General features: G+C 42.2%; 1 long non-coding RNA gene across 1 annotated transcript in view; it reads left to right on the top strand.

Annotated features, from left to right (window-relative positions):
- LOC139077111 (uncharacterized) overlaps positions 1-23,518 on the top strand; it is a 37,941-nt gene that overhangs the window by 2,833 nt on the left and 11,590 nt on the right. The gene's annotated exons all lie outside the window — the stretch shown is intronic.

Below are 23,518 nucleotides of genomic sequence, written 5' to 3'. Positions count from 1 at the left end.
ATATAACGGGACTTGACCAGCATCTCTCTTTTCTTTTCCCCAGTAACCTACTTATAAAGAATAATAGGATTCTAATGAGGATTAATAAGATTTAATAAGGTATAATTAGAGTCATTCATTTCCTCCATCATACACATTATAAGAGTGCTGTGTTGGATCCAGAAATGCTAACTAATTATGTTGAAACTGTCGTATGGGTGTGTTGGAGAAGATCACTGAGTTTCTCCTGAAATATTTATGAATTGCTCAGGTGGGCATAGGGTTAGCAAGGGCATTCCATAAAGTTAATCACACAAGATAATTTCGAGTGACGAGGCACTCACCAGACGGATAAGAGGCAAAGTCATAAATTGGATGCGTGGCAAACCGCAGGCGGTGTTGTCATCAGTGCCAACCCAAACCAAAAGCCTCGCGCTCGTTTGCTGCTCTGGTTTCTTTTGCCTTCTCACTTTTCTCAACATCCCTATTAAAACCTGCTGTGTGCAGGGGCTGGGGAAAGAAGGGAAGGCTGTGTAAATTTGTAGAGTCAGTGCTAGAGAAATGCAGGTTTCCCAATTCAGAGACTAAAAGAAGCATGGAATTTCTGATGGGACGGAGGTCACGTGATCCGAGGATTGCACCCTGGTGGCCTGAAGGCCTATAGAAGCATGCTTTTTGGTCCAGTGACGGCACAGAAGACTTCGAGGAGGGCTGGGCTGTGGTCCACCATTCCCTTGCATTTAGTACCATCCCCTACCCAAAGGCCTTTGTTAGCTTATGTCAGTGCTTTCTTTGTGCTGATGATATGCCAGGCAATGTTCTAAGGATTTTTCATGTGCATTTCATTTAACCCTCCCAAAACCCTCCTGAGGTCACCTGTTATTTGCTCTATTTCGCCCATGAGGAAAGTAAAGTCCAGGGAGGTTAAGTATCTTGCACTTAACACACAGCCAGTGCGTGGGTAAGCTGAGACTCCCCCCTGAGCCCAGGCAGCCTGAAGGTTTGCTCACTCACTGCGGAGTGACCATCTGGTTTCAGTCGGAACACTCCAATGTGCAGAACTCATAATCTGCCACAGCTGACCAAAAGGAAAAGATATGAAGAGGCTCCTGGAGAAATAATAAGGACAAGAGGGGAGTGGAAGATGGAAGGTAAATACCAGTCTCATGTTGCCTCTCCCCAGCTTCAAACCCATCAGGCCAAACTCCTTCATGTGGTTTTTACGGCCCTTCAGCCTTCTTTCTGCTGGACTTTCACATGCCCTCACCCTCCAGCCAACTGAAGTTCTAGTGGTTTCCCAAATACCTCTTACCTGTCCATGCTCATCTGCCTTTACACAGGTTCTTCTTTCTCCCGGGAGCCCCATTTCTTCCCCATCTACCTGGCAACCCTTACGTAGCCTATTCAGACTCCTCTTAAATATCACGTCGTCTGAGGTCTTCCCGCCCCCCCCCCCACCCCCTCCAGGGGATGCATTGCCCCTACAGAGTGTGCCTGTCACTCTGTACTTACCCTCAGTCCATACGACTCTGGATCATGTCTTTGTCACCTTGTCTTTCTCTGCTACTGAACTGAGAGTGTAGTTGCTCTGAGTCGTTAACTTAGTGCCTGCCTTGACCACTGTCAGCATTCAACTGTTTTCGTCTTCATCGTGGTCTTCGTCTTCGTCTCCATCTCCTCCTCCTGGAGCTTCTCCCCTCCTCCCCCTCCCTCCTCCTCCGTCTTCTTCCTGATTGAAGGCAGAGGAAGATGGAGAAGCTATGGGCCTGGGTGTTTAAATACAGTCAGATAACTTGTTCAAGAGATGAGGCTTGGCTCTAAGCAGACCAGTGGGAAAGGAGAGAAAGAATCAGAGGATCTGGCCATTTGGGAGTAGAACCAGGACTGCCATGGGGAGGCAAAGGAGAGGAAGGTAGGTCATCTTTTCCTTGCCCTAAAACTGCTGTGTAACCTCATGGCAAGTCACCTCCTCTCTCCTCTCAGTTTCCTGATCCATACAATTAGGTTCTCAGATTTGATGTTCTCCAACACGCTCCCAGCTCTTCAGTTTGATGCTACTTTCTACCTGTTGACAAATTCATTTTCCCAAAGCATAGCATGCCCCATTATACTCCAAAACTTGTAAAGTTTCCATGATATAAACCGAATTAAGTCCAGGCTTTCCAGCTGCCCCTTTCTTGTTCTATGATCAAGCCCTGATGGGCTTTTCCAACTATAGACTGCGCCTCCAACCTTCCACCATCACCACACACACCGTGCACACACACACACACACACACGCACAGAGCTTCCTGCACTTCCTGACTTTGCTTTTTTTCACTTAGTTTCCTCCTCCTGAAATACTCTCCCAGGCCTTTCTCCACAAATGCAGATGTCCTGCCAGCTCCCTCTCAAGGAATCTCTTTCCTGTTGCTCATCCCCTCCAAACCTCCTCCATTGATGTGAGAATTTCTCTATCTTCTAGGAAAAGTACACACGATTATCTCACTGCATTGTAATTTTTCATAGGTGTATTTGATCTCCTCCTCTCAAACATAAAACCCTTTACAACAGGGCTTCATGTCTTATTCATTTCTTCTCCCCAGCAGCCAAGGCAGTACTAGGGACGTATGACCAAATGTTCTCCAGTGAGTGAGTGAGTGAATCTTTCATCTTAGCTAGAAAAGCAACACAATTAATGCCCTGTCTCTGGAAGATTGGTCATGTCATCTTAGACCATGACTCCGGTCAGGCTCTGGAAGGGGTGAGGGAGAGAAAGAGGATTAGTATTTGTCATCTGTTATAATGTGCCCTGTGTGCATTGTTCTAGGCTTCTCACATTCAGCATATGTAAATTTTATAAATTATCTAAGAGTATAGTTCTGCTATAGTAGACACAGAATTAAAGCAATCATTATTTTGCAACTTTATATGAAATAAATTCTTTTAAAAAATATCTAAGGTCATCTTTTTCCAGGAAGAACTAAGCACAAGTGACGGTTTTAATATTTGATGTCTCCTGCTCTGTAGTTGAGCTTAGTTCTCTTCCCAAGACTATTGTACCAGTGTGTGATACAAACAAGACCTCTGGGTGACAGTGACCCCGGCCCAGTCAGATAAGCATCAGCGTTTCATAAAGAGATGAAAAGTTGATATGGTAAACAGTAGTGGGAGGCCTTCAGTAAATGCGGCACTAAAGATAATGAAGCAGCTTATAAAAGGTCTGTGTACTCTCTGTTCTTCACACATCATTGTACAATTGGAAAAAGTGATCTCAATGTAAAAAAAGAACACATCATCAGACTTCCCAAATGAATATTTCCTCCCTTTTTTGAGTACTAGGTGTTTTCTTACAGGAAAAATGGTGTCACAAGCTACTTTCTTTGTTGTTTTAGATGAATCAAGTCAATAATGATGATGAACAGATGATGACTTGTATCTGCCCATAGATTTCTGCACAATTTTACCCAGTTTTCAGGCCCAGTTTTCAGCCTGTGGCTTGTAGAGTGATCATTATTTGCATTTTCCCAGATCATAGGATCAGATTATCATGTATTTTGGCTTGTCCCAACCCAGTCCCCTGCACAAGTCAGCTGGCTTTGGACCTCAGGTAAGCCCAGGAAGTAGGAGAGCTGTCACCAGGCCTGGAAACCAAAGAGCCTTCAGAGGTCAGGCAGTGCAGTCTGTCTGGGGGGCCAGTCGTGGTAGCAGAAATGTTGAGGGATGGAGCTTTTATCCCTCTTGGGTCCACTAACGATGAACGATTTCAAAGCAGTTCAAACACAAAAGGTATAGACAGTCTGCACCACCTTTTTATTTTAACAAGTATCTACTATGCACCTACTAACTGTATTAGGCCTAGGAATACAGTGTTGAGAAAAATAGACGTAGTCCCTATCCTACTTGCTAACCTGAGAATAAGGCATCATACCAACTCCAAGGGCAAGTGTCCATGAGATAACTTGGCTGAGACCTCCCAATGGACCGCTGGGTGGACTGGACCTGCTCCTTCAGCTGCAAGACTCCTTTGATGGTGATGGAGCAGAGAATGATGAGCCTAGAGACACACCCCAGGGCCTGTTGAGGGAACACAAACATGAAGTGTACGTTTTTGTCTTCACACAATAGCAGCGGGAGTTAGAGGACGACGTCCAAGGGTTCCATGTCTGCAGCCTTGGTCTTGACAGCCTCACTGACTCCTTTACAAAGCTGCGTAGAGTTGCACGACTGCTGAAGAAGATCTGCTAGCTGGCAGCCTGGATGTGTGGGGCTAGGCGTTAGGATGTGCTTTGCCTCGTTCATGACTGTCATATACAGCCTCACCCACTCCTGAGGAATCACAGCAGACATCAGGGCAGAAGAGAGCATCTCTGCCTGATGATATGCGTTTGATTAGATTTATAGTTCCAACTGCAGTTTTAGGTGAGTGAAAAGAGGTCCATCATATATATTTTGACTGCTTAATTGACACATAACTTATATACCATAAAATTCTCTCATTTTAAGCATACAAGTGATTTTTAATAAATCTATGGAATTGTATAACTGTCACTGCATTCTAATATTAGAACAGTTCCACCAGCCCAAAAAGAAGCTTTGCACCCTTTTAAAGTCATTCCCTGTTCCTACCTGCAGCCCCAGGCAACCACTAATCTACTTTCTGTCTCTATAGATTTGCCTATTCTGGACATTTTATCTAAGTAGAATCATACAATTTGTGGACTTTTGCATCTGGCTTCTTTCACTTAGTGTAATGTTTTTAAGGTTCGTCTATGTTGTAGCATGTATTAATACTTTGTTCTTTTTATGACTGAATAATATTCCATTGTGTAGATATACCATATTCTACTTATCCATTCTTCAGTTGCTGAATATGTGGGACTATTATGAATGATGCAGCTGTGAGCATTTCACGTACAATTCTGTGTAGTGCTATATTTTTATTTCCCTTGGGTATATGATCTTTTAAATTAGAAAAGAAAGCATAGATGTATAAAAAAGGATTTGAAATGGTATGAATCAAGGTTTTAAAAGAGGTTATCTTAAATGCTAGAATGATTTCTTCTTTTTACTTATCTGAATTTTCTTACAATAACATATACTTTAAATTTTCCTATGTATCTATAATAAGACAAAGACAATAAAGCTCTTCTTTTTTTAAGACAAACCAACAAATATTTGGAAAGCTGCAATCCCTCTCTTGACACTTGAATCTTCTCAGTAATCCATGACAGATGGTTTTTGGTAGGATATTATTTTGAAATATTTAATGAGATTTTTACCTATAGTTCTAACCGTTGACCCTTCACTCACCCAGTTAGCTAAGATATTGTGTGTTAGTACTTCCCCAGAGACAGGGTAGGGTAAACTTCAAATTGAATGAGACTAGGTTCCTCCTACTTTGCAGAGTAAATTTAATTTTAATTAGAAGCTCCCATTTACAGACAATTTTCAAATTTTTATTTCTTGTTTTTGAGTTGTGGACTAAAATTAGTATCCTCTATGGGTTATCCAACCTTTATTTGGGAACCTTGAAACTCAACATTGCTCTAAGTTGAACATGCCTCAGTCCTCCCTTCTCCGCACCTCCCTTTCCAGCCACTCCAATCACAACCTGGGATCATTCTTGACTTCTCTCTCCAGCTCCTCTCTCCAATGAGTTGTCAAGTCTGACCAATTCTGCCCTACAAAGTTCTCTCCCATTTGTCCCCTTCTCTGAGGTTAAGTTCTCATTACAGTGCAGTCCCGTCATTATGCATTAAACATTCCCAAACTCAGCATGTGAGCGGAGAGAGGGAGAGGTAAAAATTTAAATACCGCTCGTGGTCCTCTCCACCAGGGAGGGTTCTTGTGTCCAGGAGATGCAAGATGTGAACCTACTGTCTCCCCATCTCTGCCAGCCTTTCACAGTGCACTCTCTCACCTCTCTTATTTTGCTGTTTAAAGATACTCCTTTTTTATTCAGCATGGCCCCCAGTTAAAAGCCAGCTGCTGCTTCTGGTGCCCAACCAATAAACAGCCGTCAGTCCCAAAGCTGAAAGAAAAATGGGCAGGGTTGGGCTCCGACATGACATCTTCCTAAGTATTTTTCAGGCAAAAATTTCCACTATATGCTTTCATTTCAATCACTAAGCCTAACATGAGATGGGGCTCCACTATATGGTCACCAGGAAAATTCAAATGCATTTTGACTACACAATATTAGCTCAATTCTACCAAAAAGAAAAGCAAAGGAATGAAAAGAGATATCCATATAAGAACAATAGGTCAGTAATTCATGTTTGCATCCGTAGAATGATTTTTTAAACCAAAGGGGCTGATGTTTTCCTGATCCACTTGAACCTTACAAAGTCCCAGTCAGGTACAGGGTATTATTTCATTTGTCAGGTTGACTCATGGAGCACCACACTTCCTTAATATCTCACCTTCAGATCCTGAGCCCCTGTAGTTCCAGATCACTCAGGTGGCTACAATTGTGTAACTTGAGGCTCTGATACCTGCGGGACACTGCGAAAGCTCTGGCTACAATATCTAGCTTCCTTTCAGCAGCCTATTTATTATAAGTTCTCTCTTTGCCCACAACACACGGCATAAGCGACAGGCCAGGAAAGATCCGAAATGCTTCAGGATTTCCTGAGCAGAAATATAAGCAATGCAAATGGTTTTTGTGGTATCTGCAAATTCCAAGTAGGACAGGTTACATTTTTTTTTAGGTCCCCTATACCATGAACACATGAAGCACTTAACCTCTTAACTGAGCAGAAGGAAGGATGCTCGAGATAGGAGTGAAGAGACGTAGGTTCTAGTCTCAACTCCGCTGATAAAGGCATGACCCTGAGCAGGTCGTTTCCTCTCTCAGGGTCTTAGTCATTCATTAAGTCATCTACCAGTTGAGGATCTACTATCTCACCTCCCTGTGTGTCTTTATGGCATGGATCAGATAGAGTAACGAATGTATATGCACACTACAAACGATAAGCACTATACAAATGTGTGAAACTGTTGTTATTGGAGTCCTTGATTCCTAGCACTGCTTTTCCTATCCCCACTCAGCCTTTTCAACACTCCTCTCAAAGTTAGCCTCCAGTGTTCTCTCTTGGTCTTTTGACCCTTAATTTGTTAACCTCTTGATAAAAAGGGATCTACTAAACCACAAACTGACTCAAACACAATATCTATTGAGCCTTCATTTCCCCAAATAGAACGTGGATCAGTAGAGTTTCCATCATCAAGCTCTTGACTGGAGATTACTGCACTGATGTCTAAATGCTTTAATGCTTTTCCTTTAAGGAAAAAAAGTGGTTTCTGCATCTGGATGAAGGCTGAATCTCCAATTAGATTCTTTAGCGCATCGCTTTGACATTTTATTCCTTCCTTTGATTACAATTAAAGGATTATGCTTGATCACCGTGGCAGAGGTAGAAGAAACAGATTTGATTTTGTTTCCTTCTATTTTATAATGATTAATTATTGCAGTTCAAAAATTATCTAAATTGCAATGTCTCCCATTGCATGTGACCCTCTTAATCAAAAAGCAAGTAGTATTCATTGGGGTAAAGATTAAAAAGAGAATCAAGAATCCTGGGTAGTTTATCTGTCCCTGTCACTAACTCACTGCTTACTCTTTGAGTATGAGATGATAATCTTTCATATTCAGTTTGTCCTTTTAGAAAGTGGCTATAATGCCAGAAGCTCTCCCTGACCTAACACCTTCTATCTTAAAGTCTACAGAACAACTATTAGTGATCTGGCAAAGGGATGTCACCATCTAAATAGGCTGATTGTTTGTCCCAGTTCCCTGGACAATCCCAACTTACATCTATTATCTCAGGGCAATTTTTCTTTTTAAATCTGCATTTCTTTTTTTTTTTAAGATATGCTTTTTGGTGAGGGAGATTAGACCTGAGCTAACATCTGTTGCCAATCTTTCTCTTTTTTTCTTTCTCCCCAAAGCCCCAGTGTATAGTTGTATATCCTAGTTGTAAGTCCTTCTAGTTCTTCTGTGTGGGATGCTGCCACAGCATGGCTTGATGAGTGGTACATAGGTCTGTACCCAGGATCTGAACCAGCTAACTCTGGGCCATTGAAGCAGAGCGTGCTAACTTAACCATTATACCACCAGGCCAGCCTCTCAGAGCAATTATTAATAGCACTGCCTTTCACTCTCAATAGTCACCCAACTTGAACAATTGATTTTTTTGGTTACCCTACAGCACAGGGCATCTTCAAATAAATATTTCTTGAGTACCTATTAATGTGGAAGCCCCTGAACACAACATTTACTCTAACCGGTCATGAATTCTACTCCAAAAGAATGAAGTTTAATAAGCTGTATATAAATACTTCACACAAAGAAGGAAATCATTATATTCTAAAGTGCTATGCATGTTCAGAGTTGTGGGGGATGTACTGACAATTATTATTTTATTCTTTCACAAATATTTTCAAGTACATGCTACAAGTATCTGCAGACACTTGACCAAGTATTAGAGATACAACAGGGAATGAGACACAGCCAAGGGGTTTGCTAAAGGCTAGTTAGGGTTCTAAATAAATAAATAAATAAATACACACACGCAATTGCTATAGAGAGTGACTTGGGTTAAGAAAAGGATGAGTCAGAGTGTCATGGGAACCCATAGGAGGGACACCTCAGTCATGCAGAGGAGGAGGACAGAGAAGATTTGCTGAAAGAAACAGCAGGTAAGATGAGACCCAAGAGAAGAGTAAGCATTAGATGAAGAAATGTAAGGCAAGAAGGAGTGTTCCAGGCAAATGATACAGCACAAGCAAAGATTGGGCATTGTGAGATCACAGTAGGATCAGAGAATTAAAAATAGTTCGTATTTCCAAAGAATATGAGAAGAATAAGAAAAGATGAGTTTATGAGGGAGAAGGCAATGAAGCTAGTGAAATTTGGACCAAAGTGAGGAGGGAACACAATTCAGAGAAAGGAACAGGGAAAGCCATTAGCATGTGGCAGAGCAGCAGGCAATCAATCAGGGCCATTGACTTTATCCAAAGTCCATGGAGGACTTTTGAGCAAAGGATGGGCTTCCCAGAACTGTGCTCAGGATGGTTGTTCTAAGCAGAGGGACTGGCAGTGTGGGAGTTCAGTTCCTATCTCTAGTCCCTTTTAGCCTGCCTCATCCCCCGTGGGTCAACCTGCATGTGTATACAAGTATGTAGCCTTTAGAAATCACTGAATCCCATCCTCCAATGTAACAGGTAAGGCAGCTGAGCCTCTGGGCAAGATCTGGACCAGACAGAGTACAGTGTAGCTATCCCTTTCCCCAGTCAGACCTCTATGTCTAATTTCTCAGAGCTAGAAAATCCCATCCCCAACCAATAGACATGCAAAGGATGAAAACCTGAAGACACCAGGAATTGGGCCAGAAATGGAGTATGCCGTCCAGCTCTCTCTGGGAATGGGTTTGACCAACACCCAGGTGAACAGAATGGAATCAAAGGTCTGCCATGTCAGATTAGCAGATGACCATTCATTTGAGGAATGATAAACAGAAAGTAAGACCACTATAGGGTCTATTTAAAAGATATGGATTGTATCAGGCAGAGTTCTTAGTTGTAATAAGTAAAGTGGACTCTGAAAATATAATAAATTTATTGAAATTATGTTGAGGAACTTCCAGAGTCTTCTTTGAGACTAAAGAACAGCTTCAGAGACTATATAACTAGGAATGAAGCTATTTAATTGGTCCAGTGGTGACATTCTTAATGCCACAGCTGGCTATGGACGTTGCTACTTGTACCACTGACATCCCTAACACTGGGTGCTGCCTCTAGGACTGCTGTCATGCTGCCTCTGGAAACTGGAGTTGACTAGTTCTGTTCTTGTGTTAATTCAATGCCTAGAGCAGATATATGGAACTGCTAGAGCCTGCTCCATGTGCCCTAACTGCACGCGAGACCCAGAAATTGAGTTTCAGGCATTTTCAGTTTATATATGGAAGATATGCTTTGCTTCCAACATTGGAAGCAAGACGGAGGAGGTTCAGATGCTGAGACACAAAAAGAATGACAAATTACACTACATTACACTACAGAACAAGGAAAAAGAGAACATTATCCTGGAAATACAATGGGAGAACAACCTTCTGGAAATGATTTGCTGGAGGAACAGAAGCAAATGGTAAAGAAGTTTTTGGCATTCTCTAAAAGTTTAAAGGCAATGCCTTTTTGAAACATGAACCTAAGTAATAAAGAGAGAGTCCAATATGAAAAACAGCAGAATGACTGAAACGCGAAATGGATAAAACGGAAACATTTGTTAGGAAATTTTAAAAGTGTAATAGCAGAATTAACAGCTGTTTTGCAGGGCGAGAACCCAGAGCAGAAATGACCAGGAAAAATCTAGTCAGTAATGTAAAGAATAAGCTTGAGAATCTCTTCTAGATTATAGAGAAAAGCCTAAAGAGATTAAAATAAAAAGAGAAAATGGTCTATAGAAGACAGGGGTCAGAGATCCAACCTGAGAATTATGGAAAGTCCTTAGGAAGAAAGCAGGACCTTGGTCAGAAACAGTCATTGGTCAGAAACAGTGATGGGGCATAATTAGAGGAAGCTTTGTGAGCTGCAGAGAGCTAACCTGACAATGAAAGCCAAAAAGCCCACACCGCTTAAGGCAAAATCAAAGACAAGAGACTCACACTTCGACACATCAGGGTGAAATGTTCATATCACAGAAATAAAGCAAAACAACAACAACAACTAATCCTTTTAACATCCAGGTGGCAAAGAGTTTACCTAGAAAGGGATCAAAATCGCCTTGGCTTCAGCTTTTTCAGCCACAAGAAAACATCAAAAGTAAATAAAACACTATTTATATAGATTTGTGGGGAAAAAGGTTTTGGCCAAGTGAATTTGTTTTACTCTGGTGGAAGCAACAAAAAGATGTCTTGGTATGAAAAAGAAAACACTCTGTTGGGGCCAGCCTGGTGGTGCAGCGGTTAAGTTCGCACGTTTTGCTTCTCGGCGGCCTGGGGTTCGCTGGTTCAGATCCCAGGTGTGGACATGGCACCGCTTGGCAAAAGCCATGCTGTGGTAGGTGTCCCACGTATAAAGTAGAGGAAGACGGGCATGGATGTTAGCTCAGGGCCAGTCTTCCTCAGCAAAAAGAGGAGGATTGGCAGTAGTTAGCTCAGGGCTAATCTTCCTCAAAAAAAGAAAAGAAAACACTCTGTCTTGCTTCTGAAAGTGTGGTCTATGGACAGCAGCATCAGCATCCTCTAGGAGCTTGTTGGAATAGCAGAATCTCCAGCCCACCCTAGACCTCTTGAATCAGAATCTGCATTTTAACCAGGTTCCCAGGTAATTCCCATGCATGTTACTGTCCAAGAAACACTGGTTTAAGACATACCCTACAGACCAAAAATGGAGCCAAAGTTAAGAACTCAGGAATGGTGAGGTGATGGTTTAAATGATTAGCAAACTTTTCTGCGAGCTGTCAACAGAGTCCCCACCCTGCCTGGAGATCCCTGAGGAGCATGGTCAGCATCACCCATGATTGAACAGGGGGCACGATGCCTCTGCAACGGCAGGGAAGGTTGGTGCCCTCTCGCAGCAGCATCTGGATCAGAGTTTCCGTTTAATTCATCGTGGCTTTTTATCTCTTTGAGACTAATGCTGTAACTGGACATAAGAAATTTCTCTCACAGGACCTCTCTCTCACATAAGGTTTAACATTATTGAGAAAACCAATTAAATATGATTAGAACAATATTTTTACAAAATCAAAGCTGCTATGTCTAGTAAAAAAAATACTGGAAGGAAATAGAGCAAATTATTAAATAATAAAAGTTGTTTCTATTTAACTCTCCATATTTTCCAAGTTTTCTTGAATGAGCTGATTATTATAAGAAAAATAAACTTTGAAAATATTTTCTATCATCATGAGAATAATTAATCAAGAAAGGAAATTGTAACTGACATGTGATGTTTTCCTTAAGCCTTTCTGTCCAGCATTCTCTCTCACTGTTCCTCTTCCTGCATTCTGTGCTCTAACAAACCCGTCTCCTTCTTTTCCACCGCAATGTGTTTGCATACTGGGGAATCCACCTCTCCCAGCCTACCAAATACATCTGTGGGTACAAATCCTATAGTCCTTCAATGCCAGTTCAGGTGACACCTTCTTCATGAAGACTTCCCTGATCCTTAGAACCCCTGATCGTTAGAACCAGTGGTATTCTAACCCTTCTTCAACTTCCTGTATGTCTCTTCAGGTCTTTAACACTTTATATCTCATATTATTATATTATTAGTGATAGTAGTAGGTAGTAATGGTCTAATGCTTTTGTTATACTTTGAGCTCTTCAAGGCCTTTTGGAGTTTTGAAAATGCCTTGATTAATAGTAAGCATTCATAAGTGATTTTTAAGTGAAAGATTAACAATTTGTCCTAGCATTTGAGGCAGGTCCAAAAGATTGTGGAAACATCATGCCATTTCTTCTCTTATCTTTTGCCAGCTGTGTAGCACAGCTTTGAATTCTCTCAATATAGCAACCCAGTGGTTTAAGTATCAGTAGCTTTTTAGGCTTGACAAGTGGAAATCCCAAGAAAATACTTATGTGTTTCTTTTTCAAAAACGCCAGTGGAACATATTGTATCTCTCTTTATTTAGAACAACTTACTATCCTACTTTGGTCAACTTGCTTCCTGGGCTCCAGAGGAGCTGTTTGCTCTAAAATTAGAAGAAATGAGTTGGACTAAGGGTTCTCTAAGGTCCCTTCCAAATCTAGCCTTCCCCATAATCCTACAGTGATGAGAAAAACAAGTTTGGCTTTTAGAGACTTCTGTTATTGTGTTCCAAATATCATAATGTCAAAGTACCATAATTATTAATAATGCTTAGTATTTACAAAGTGCTCAATCTGATTCTTTCTTGATTCTCATATCATCTAGTCTCTGCTATAGTATTACTTTTCTTTCTAGAACAATCTAAAGCCAAAGGCTTCCTCTCTGATCTGTTTGCCCTCTCAAGTAGAGACGCGCCTTCTGCAGCCACAGCTGTCCCCAATTAATCTTTCTCCTAGCTGCCAGGCCAGTGCTTGGGCCCCCATTACTCAGCAATCCCAGCCTCTGAAGGAGCCCAGCATCATGACAATCAACAATTAAATCTCCTTGTGCACTAGTTCTTTGTTAGCAAGTACCACTTTCTTCACAATGTATATCTCCAGCTCCAATTAAATAACCAACCTTTAATAGATTCAGTGGAAATGTTACTGATAATCTACTAGATACACAGTTATACCTTGTTAACTGTGGATGATATGTAACACGTGACCTACCAGACAACTAACATTTCTTTTTTTTTTTCAATATTGGCACCTGAGCTAACATCTGTCGCCAATGTTTTTTTTCTTCTTCTTCTTCTTCTCTCCAAAGCCCCCAGTACATAGTTGTGTATTCTAGTTGTGGGTCCTTCTGGCTGTGCTATGTGGGACGCCGCCTCAACATGGCCTGATCAGTGGTGCCATGTCCGCACCCAGGATCCAAACCCACGAAATCCTGGGCCACAAAAGCGGAACTCGCCAACTTAACCACTCGGCCGCAGTGCCGGCCCCGTAACATTTATTTTCAATTTTACAGTTTATGGATGGTTTCTACATGTGTGTGCACCATATTATCTCCTAGAATTCATATCAATGATTGTTGAGTTGGCTTTCGAATGTGTGGTAAGAAGTATCAAGAGAGGCCTGCTCCCCGCTCTTTGTTGTGGCCCACACAGAGCAGAGTCCAGGAGTCAGCACTGCCACACAGAGAGAGGTGGAGACAGTCTATTTTGTTCATTCAGCCTTAGGTGATCATTCATTCTATCCTTACATCCTCTCAACCACCCAAGTTCAAATCAAATTTTCTTTCTCTGTAAAGCCTTTCTAGATCTCCACCTCTCTATCCAGAAATATCTTCCCTTTTCAGGCTACATAGCACTTTTCCTATACCTCGTTGATTACCTTTTTATTTTTATTATATTTTAAAAAAATTTATTGCATTTTTTTCCTATTCATATTTTATATCCTATACCACTCTGTGAATACCTACCCTAGATCCATTGAATCAGAGTCTAAGGGACATTTGTGATTATAAGGAGCCTCATGAGTCACATGTGGAGCCAGGGACATCTGCATTAAGGGCAGGAACCACATGCATAAGTCATATGTCCCCTGAGAGACAGTAGAACATAGTGGTTAAGAGCCCAGGTGCTGGCATGCCCGGGGTTCATGTCCCGGCTCCTCCACTTACAAGTTAGGCCTTCGGCAAGTCACTTAACCACTGTGAACTTACAGTGTAAATGGGGACATAGTAGTACCCATCTCATTAGCTTATTGTAAGCTTAAATGAGTCAACTTGTGTAAGCACTAGGAGTGCCTGGCACTTAGTATATGCTCTGTCTGTCAGCTGTTACTGTCCCCTGTGGTGATTCTGCCCAGGAGATGCTGTCTGATTGAATGTATAAAATCCTATACACCCACTCCTGCTGATCTGCAGCACAACTACATGCACATACTTGTATCACATATTTCTCAGGAGACTTAGGGGGACTAATTGATTTAGGTTAATAAATCAGAGCACTCTGTGATCTTTACAAAGCCTATGTACTAGTACAGGCATTATTTTGTTTTTATGTTTTTACAACAACTGACTAATTTCTTCTTTCTGTGGCAAAGTTCCTTCGTGCACCACATAATTTTTTTCTTTAGAAAGCACAAGGCATTTCTCAAGACTTCCTTGACCTAACCATGCCACGAGTTGAGAGTCCTCCAGTAGAGGAACTTTCACGGGTCATTTCCCAGTGACATGTGACAAACTGGAATCCTGACAGAAGCCTCAGTGAGTGAGGCGAGTGAGCACACAGGGCCAGACATGAGGAAGCTGTGGACAGGAGATAAGTCTTCACAGTGGTCCAGACAAATTAAGGACTCAGATTTATTTTCACTTTCTCTGTAATTTGTATATATTTTAGTTCCCAGACTGCACTTTTCATATGCTATACCTCTTTAAATATCAAGGAGCAAGAATATCAAATGTAATATCTTTAAGCAAAAACTGGCATTGGTTGGGGCAGTAGCATGTTTCCAAAGATGGCCACAATACTCTCACCCATCCCTGTATGCACTCGCTTTTGCAATTCCTCTCATAAAGAAGCAGAGTTTACTTATCCATCCTTCAAATCTAGGCTGGCCTTGTAACTTTGATCCATAGAAGAAGACAGCAGAAGTAATATTTTGCAGATTCTGAACCTAGGCCTCTAGAAACCTTGCAGCTTCTGTTCTTCCCCTCTCTTGCTGTGTTTACAACTCAAGTTCATGTGAAAAAGCCTGATCTAGCCTGCTAGATGCTGGAGACACACAGCCTAACTAAACTCCAGCACTAATCAGCTCCAAGCCAACCTGCTCATTGACTGTAGCTGCAGGAGTGTACCCAGATGAGTTCATCAGAACGACCACCTAGCTGAGCCCAGCTCAGATTACTAACCATGAGAATTGTGAGCTAAAAAATGATTATTTTAGACCACTAAGTTTTGGACTGGTTTGTTACACGGCAAAGACGAACTGATACACATAGTGTGTGTCATTGTAACGAAAATCTGCCCTTTAGTTCAGTGAAGATATTTGAACTGTCAAGGACTTCCAACTGTTGAAGACTGTTGTTGGCCTTTTGGGACTTTTAAAGGGGTCTGAAATGAAAGTGGCCACTATAAAAGTATGGGCACAAGCTCACCACAGAGAAAAAAATAAGCAGTGTGTGGTTTTGAGGGACAGGGTTTTTACTGCAGAGGCTCTGGATTTTTGTGGGAATGAGGTAACTACATACTCAGAATTTACAAAGAATTGGCTTTTCGAAATGATTCACAATAAACTTTACATTTAGAGTACAGTTTATAGTTTCCCAAATACTTTCAACTACAATATCTCTTATGGCTTGAAATAAAGAAATTGTTAGAGCTGACCAGGACCATATATTCAGGGGTTTTCAAACTTGGCATCACAGAGTTAGAGACGACCTGGGGGCTGACCCCCCAACTTTCCCTTTTATCAATTTTTAAATGTTAAAGACCCAATTGAGATTTCATTTGAAGAAAGAGTTGAGTGGCTACAAATGTGTACAATGATACTTACATAGCTCAAATGGCTCATTCACAGACAGAAACTAAATTTAACGAACCCCCTCCGACCACCCCCACATGAACGCAGATTTCCAGACTTCTTTACCACACTCTACAGCTCCATTGTAATCTCCATTTTCCACAGATGAGGGCCTGGGCTCAGATACTTACTTGAGATCATCTAGACCGGGTAAGGCTCTAACACAAGTTTGCTGATTCTAAACCCAGATCTTTCACCCTTGCCAATGATGTTTGGGAACTGGTAACTCTGTTGACTTAAAGCTCAACCACAGGAAAATTATACGCCATATATAATAATTGCCCACTTGTCATGGTCCCCAGAAACCAAAATTCGTGATTAATTTTTAGAGAATGAAATAGTCTATGTTTTAACATTCTTGTAGAAACCCTTGTGCCCTAATGTTAGAAGAGCAAAGGCTTTCTTCCTCCAGCAACCTGCAGAAAAGGAACAAACTTATCCTTGTGACCCCAGAGGTATAGAAGAAGAGCCAAAAGTTGGAGGTAACAGGAGGTAGACAATAGCTTACATTTAAAAAAAAAAATTGTTTTGAACCTAATTGCTGTCATAAAATTGGCAGCTCCTGTCCCTGAGGTGTCCAGAATGGTGCAGACAGGACTCCAGGGCCGGTTAGGAGGGTGGATAATCTGACGCCTAAGATTCCTATAAGGAAGCTTATAAAAACTCAGGTCCTTGGTCTTAAGTGAGGATTAGCGCTTTTATTGAATCTCTGAGAAATCTTGTCCCCAAAGAAGAGGGCTGTTGCATATGTTTCCCCAAACCTTAAGGCGTTCTTTATTCAGGACTCATTTAGAACATACAGAACGTTTATTCTGACCGGTTAGCCTGGCACCTGAAATTCACCAGCCCTTCATAGGGGCACACTGCTTTACCACAAATATTTATAGCAGGGTCCTCAGGGGTCTCAAACATCCTTGCCCAAATGTCTTCCGTTTGGGAGAGATAGGCTTCTACAAGAGGAAAGGGCTCCTCGTGGCTTTGTCTATTTCAGTTCTCTCACACATGCCAAGGCAGGAAGAAGCCAGGTGGGAAGGGGGCAGGAAAGGAAGGAATTTGTACTGATCCTTGAGGGTATGCCAGGGCCTGGACTAGGGGCTTTGCAAAAGTGATCCTCCTTAATCCTCCAGCCAACAGTAGAGACAGCCAATTTTTTTCTCTCTATTTGCAGACAGGTAAACTGAAGCTCTGAGACATTAACTTGTCCAAGGTCACCTTTCTAGAAGCAATAAGCTTGTTTGAAAGCCCCTACCTTTCACCCCAGCAGCCCCATAGGAAGGTTTTGGTAAAAGGAGCTCAGTTTCTTCAGTGGAATTTAAAAGAATGATGTATTAGTATTCTTTAGCCACTAATTTGTGTCATCCATGCAAACTCTCACCATCTCAGGAAGCCCCCAAGGACGGGAAAACTCTTCTAACTCAGCGGAAAGCCCACTGAACTCACCAAACACCCTTCTGGTCTTAGCTCCAGTTTGTCCACTCGTAAATAAGGGGATTTGGACTACTTGCTTTCTTAGGCCATATTTCTAGCTCTAAAAAATCTCCGTGGAATCAGCCAAAGAAATTATTACCTGAGTCATGTGTACTAAGGAATTTCTTTCAATAGCAGAGAATCCCTACCACTGTGAGTTTTATTTTTAAACTTCTTTTTTCACATGCATACTTGGTACGAGTAGAAGGTGTCAGAGCGGGGACCTTTATTTATTCCCAGGGTGTTTTTGGCATAAGCAGGAACCTCAGTGAGAGCTTCCCCCACACATGAGCATCACAGACACCTCTCCGATGGGGTGCGAGCAGAGCCCTGCTCAGCCTCTGGTGAGAAGATAGCAGCCTGCCAGGCGGGGCTGGAGGTGACAGGGAACGTGGTGGGAGACAGCTGGGAAGAGCACAGTGTTAGGCATCACGAGATACCATTCTAGCATGGACTCCAACTCAGAGTGTGATGTCGGGCAAGACACGGTTCTTCCAGGCCTCCAGTTTCTCAACTCTAAGAGTTCTCCAGCCCCTTTGGCTGACAGATGGCTAAGGAACCTAATAAGATGGCCTGTGTATGGTCATATAACTTCATTCATTGGTTCTAGACTTCACTCCTTTAGAGCTGGATTTGAAAATATGCCTTCTGGGCCCTCTTATAGCCTCATAGATCATCTTGGGCTGGTCTAGTCCACCTTACAGATGACATGCCTGTGAATTAACTACCTTGTGGATTATCCACTTCAAGATTCCAACCCCAGGAACAGAATAAGATTTTGCTCTTTATAGAGCAAAAAGGCATTATTAAGATTGTTCAAAGAACCAACTGGGAAGGACCTTGAATTAGACAAAAATGGCTATGGGGAGAGTACACACTCATCACTGAGAATGGGGCTGGCTGCCTCTCACAAAAAATCAAGTAACTGATCTAGATTTAACTCTGTTTCAAGGAGACCAGAGAAAGGTGCTAACCTTAGCCCTTCCCACTGGTGCTCAGCCCAAGTCCCTAGTCTTCCAGCTGGAGAGCCTTTGGTGAGTTACAGCCAGTTGAGAGATGTAGCTGGACAAGGAACATAGGTCTCTAGCATTTGGAAAACATTTTCCAAGACGTTGACTAGATTCTAGTCCATTCTCCTGCCAAATCCAAGAATCCTTTCCAGAGCATCCCTGGCAAATGATTACTTCCTCTTTGTTTCAACTTTTCTAGCAATTGGAAATGTACTGCTTTAATGCAGCGGCTGGTCCCTTTCTTGTAGAGCAATTAGTTAGAAAATTATACTGCAATTGCAGTCTCTCCATAAGTAACTTAAAGGATATCTTTCTATCATTCACTTGTAACAAGCTTTCTAGGGGAGGAATCATCTCCTTTAGAACTAATCAGGATTGTTGACTACAAGCAACAGAAACAGACTCTGGTTGTCTCGTATGAAAAGGTACTACATGGAAGAGATATTAGGGATCACAAAATAAGTGGGAGACTGAAAGAATAAGCGTGGGCAATAGGCAGGGTCTACAGTCAACATCAAGGTCATATGTCAGGAACGGTCTGGTCCATGTGTAGGTGCTCTGAACTGCCAGACCTGCAAATGTTTCCTCCATCTGCACCTCATTCACTAAAGATTCAAAATCCTGGGAGCAAGTTTGTGATTGGCCAAACACAAGTCATGTAGGTTAGATTTGGCATTTGGCCTTGGCGTTAATTTAGATGTATAGGTCAGTCCTTCTTCTAACGGGGTGACTGTAAAGCTGTTGTCACTGAACCCTCTGAGTACACACATATGGCTTACTTTTGTGCCCTGCACGGACTAAGTGCCCAGTGCTGTCTCCAGTAGAGACACACAGTTCTCCTCCAAAAGACAGTTTTGAAAAGGTGAAGAAATGAATTCTGTCATCAAGTCAGTTGTACCTTCCAGCTTATTAATGTCGTGTATAACTTTACACTTCTATTACCTGCGCTAAAACACACCAGTATCACTTAATGAACTTTTTAATTGGCTCTTTAAAATGGTAGCGCAATCAGGCTCCTCATTTGATTCATGCACAAAAATTTGCAGACAGGCTGAAAGGAAAAATGTGAATCACAGTTTAAATAGATGCTTTTCAACTGCTCTGTAAGACAAACAGATGTATTAATTAGCACATATTTTAGGGCATGTTTTAGACTTAATGGGAGAAGGGGAACAGAATATCATCTCACCAGAGGCAATAAGAAAGATTTGAGCTCTGACCCCAAAAATAAAATGGCATCTTGTTTTCAGAAATGCCTATTTCTGAGAACAATGAATCAAGGGTTTAGAGTAGGCCTGTGAGGGCCTGAGCAGGCCAGAGAAATGATCTCTGGATTAACGTAACAAGGAGGCTCTTGTCTAGGAGGTATATAAGAAGTAGACCACAGCCTTAGTAATGCAGGCAAAGCCTTTTAACGTAGATACATATGAAGAAATCCAGTAGTCACAGAGCTAAAACATTTTAAAAGGTTTTTAGAAACACAATTGTGCTCTTATATGCCCGGAACTTAAATATAAGAAGATTTAGGCTGAGGGTAGAGGTGAAATTCTGGGTGTACGTGGTAGTGTGTGAAGCGTCATTGAGATAATAAAATGACAGGGTCCCTACCTTGCAGGAGATTTGAAGGGATCACACTGACACAGGCATGAATTTAATATAGTGAGTTTTCTTATTATGATAAATTCATGTTTGTTTGGTTTTTTTAACTGAAAGATGGGAAAAACACTTTTCCTTAGAATGACCACCAAGTGATTCTTTCTTCCCTCGAGCTTCTTTGGCCTCCATCCCCAACCCCCATGGATCTTTATTTGTGTCTAGGTCTTATGTTACTGGACTTCACACAGGAGAGAAAAAACTATATCTTGTTCCTTTCCTTTTCTTCTCCCTACAATGCTTGCCTAACGCCTAGAGGATACTCAGTAAGTGTGCCGAATGAATGAATCATTTAACAGAATGGGGACCACATAGGGTTCCTTGTAGTCCAGGAAGAATTCTTCTAGATCCCTTTAGACAAAGCTGTGTGAACTTGGGAAGTAAATTCATTTCTCTGGGGCTTTCCTGTAAAATGAAGGGGTAAAGTGTTGGCTGGATGGGGGATGGTAAATAGGTTTCAACTTACACGCCTACTCAGATCAATTGGTAGTAGCTGAATTGTGCTCCAGTTTGAGAAGGGTTTGGAGGCTGCCTCTGGGCTTAGCCAGGAAGAGGACTGTGATTGATTAGCCATGTCTGTTACGGGCATTGGAGCAGCAAGTTGCTGCATGTGTTATCTCTCAGCCAGAAGATAAATGCATCTAGGACCTTTCAACTGTTAATCAAACTGAGGGCTTCATTGTGAAATCATGATGCAGAAGGGCCAAAGAGATGGTCAACTGCTCTTGGCTTTTCAGACAGGACAGATTGCACACTTCTGGGATAGGCAGGTAGGTTGCTGCCTGATACAAAAGAAATGGGACATTTTGAAGCTTGTGTGTCTGATAACCCATACGCCCTGCTCACTTATGGGTTGCCGTATCTACATTATTTCACAGAATGAGGAAGTAAATGATTTGTAAAAGAACAACATTAACAGAATGCAAAAGGTAGGGAAGAGTCGCTGCCTGTCCTTCCATGTAGGTATCTTCTTACCCTCTGGGCAGTTCCCTAGAAAAATCAGGTTTATCAAGTGTGAAGGTGAAACTGAGCAGAGGAGGTGGTGGAATACCCTGGATTTCCAAATGGATCCTGATACGCTGACTGATAAACACCTAAGATGCTTGTTTTAGGTATAGCTTCCTGTGTCCTTCTCTAAAACAAATGAATCAGAATCTTGAGAACAGAGCTTAAAAGGGATATTTATTCTCAAAAAATTTCCACGATGATTCTGATAGGATTGGAAAGCACTGTTTTTGATGGCTGAATCATAGTCCAAAAGTATCTGAAAAGGATGAACAAAAGATAAAATGTCAGACAAATGTGAACTCCTCCACATTACAATAACAAGAACTGGGAAAACCTAGCTGACAACAGCATGTGTAATAAATCTGCAGTATTTAGTTTTCTGTAAGCTTAAGGGTGAACTAATTCTGAGGCACAGCCCATCAAGATAGAGATGATGGTGTCAGGCTGACGCAAATGAACGCAATGTCCAGAGCAGGGGAGGACAACCCCCATTCCTATTCTGTACTCTTGGAAGACAAATGGATTATGTTCTTGATTCAATAGTAGTAATTGTCATTTTTAGTAGTAATATATAGTAGCAGCAATAATTTTTTGTTTTTGAGGAAGATTAGCCCTGAGCTAGCTGCTGCCAATCCTCCTCTTTTTGCTGAGGAAGGCTGGCCCTGAGCTAACATCCATGCCCATCTTCCTCTGCTTTATATGTGGGATGCCTGCCACAGCATGGCTTGATGATGGGTGCCATGTCCGCACCCAGGATCTGAGCCGGTGAACTTCAGGCTGCCGAAGCGGAATGTGCGAACTTAACCACTATGCCTCTGGGCTGGCCCCACTAATAATTTTTTATAGAGCACTTCATTGTTTACAAGCTTTCTGTGTCCAACATTTTATTTACCCTAAATAAATAATTCAATTCATCTGTGTTGATGGAATACAGCCCATGGTGGATGTACAGCTCAAACCTAATTCTTTTATCTCCAAAATCCCATGTCATGTTTGACCATGTGGAGAATTTACAGACCAGGAGAGTAAGGTAGCTGAAAACCATGTCATTAGAAGAACCAGAGTCTTATCCTGGAGAAGACTTAATAAGACCCTACCTGCTATCTCCAAAGGTCTGGTGGGTTTCTATGGGAAAAGAGAGGACAGACTGGCCATGGGAGGCCACAGAGGGCAGATCTGGCCAATGGTAGAAGTTCCAGGGAGACCGACCTTGACACACACCTTGACTCAAGATACTTCTTATGGTCAAAGCCCTCTAAGATGGAACAGGCTGCCTTCAGGCAGGGGCTGGAAAACTATTTACCAGGAATGCAGGGCAAGAAGTTTGGGGTTGGTGAAATCAGAGGTCCTGGAAGAGATACTGACTTATGAAACCCAGGCCCATCCAGTCTTCTGATGCTCAGGATTACTGGAACAGCATATCTGGAGGCAGGAGTTGTGTGGGAGATGGTGACCTCAGACGTGGGAAGCTCCCACTCTGTGCCCAAGTGGTCAAGAGCCTCACCCTTTTGCCCTCTGACCTGTACTGGAGAAGCTCGTGCTTTAGGCTGAGTTAGAACCCTGGGAGCAGCCTGAAATCCCTTTATGCTTTTGGCAACTACAGCCTCCTTTTACATCTGTTTAGTGAGCACTGATTTCATCATAGAACCACCGATGCCCAGAGCTTGAGGGCACTTAGAGGTCATTTGGTCCAACCTGGCCACATTATAGGTGGGGAAACAGTGAAATAAGTGACTTGAATCACTACCATAATTAAATGTTAGAGTTGGAGAAGGATCTAAGGGACCATCTGGCCATGCCCCTTCCTTCTCCTGAGACCTGAGAAGAGAGTGATTGCCTGCCATCACCAAGTGAGTGGTCACGGCCGAGACTGCAGCCCAGGCCCTTGTCTCTCAGCATAGTGTTCTCATTGGTTACACATGTCACCGACTCTTTTTCACTGAGGATCTATTCTTTCCATCTGTCCCACCAAGGACAGTACTCTCTGCCATGGGATGGAGAGAGGCTGCAGCTGAGCTCATAGATGGCCAGCCCTGTCATGCACAGATCCACCTTCACTCTAAGCTGGGCCTTTGGAAGGTGTGCACCGCTGCCATGGCTCCATAAAGAGTTCTGCAAGGATGCAGCAAAATTCAGGTGTTTTATAAACTGCAACTCACATTACTGAGGTTTTCAAATAACAGACTAAACTTTCTTCTGGGTAATTCTACATATTAATCCTTCCCTGGGTTAGTTTTTTGTGTGTATTTGTGTTGGAGA

This window comes from Equus przewalskii, chromosome 18 (assembly GCF_037783145.1).
Source record: "Equus przewalskii isolate Varuska chromosome 18, EquPr2, whole genome shotgun sequence".
Lineage (NCBI taxonomy): Eukaryota > Metazoa > Chordata > Mammalia > Perissodactyla > Equidae > Equus > Equus przewalskii.
This window is presented reverse-complemented; position numbering and strand designations above follow the sequence as displayed.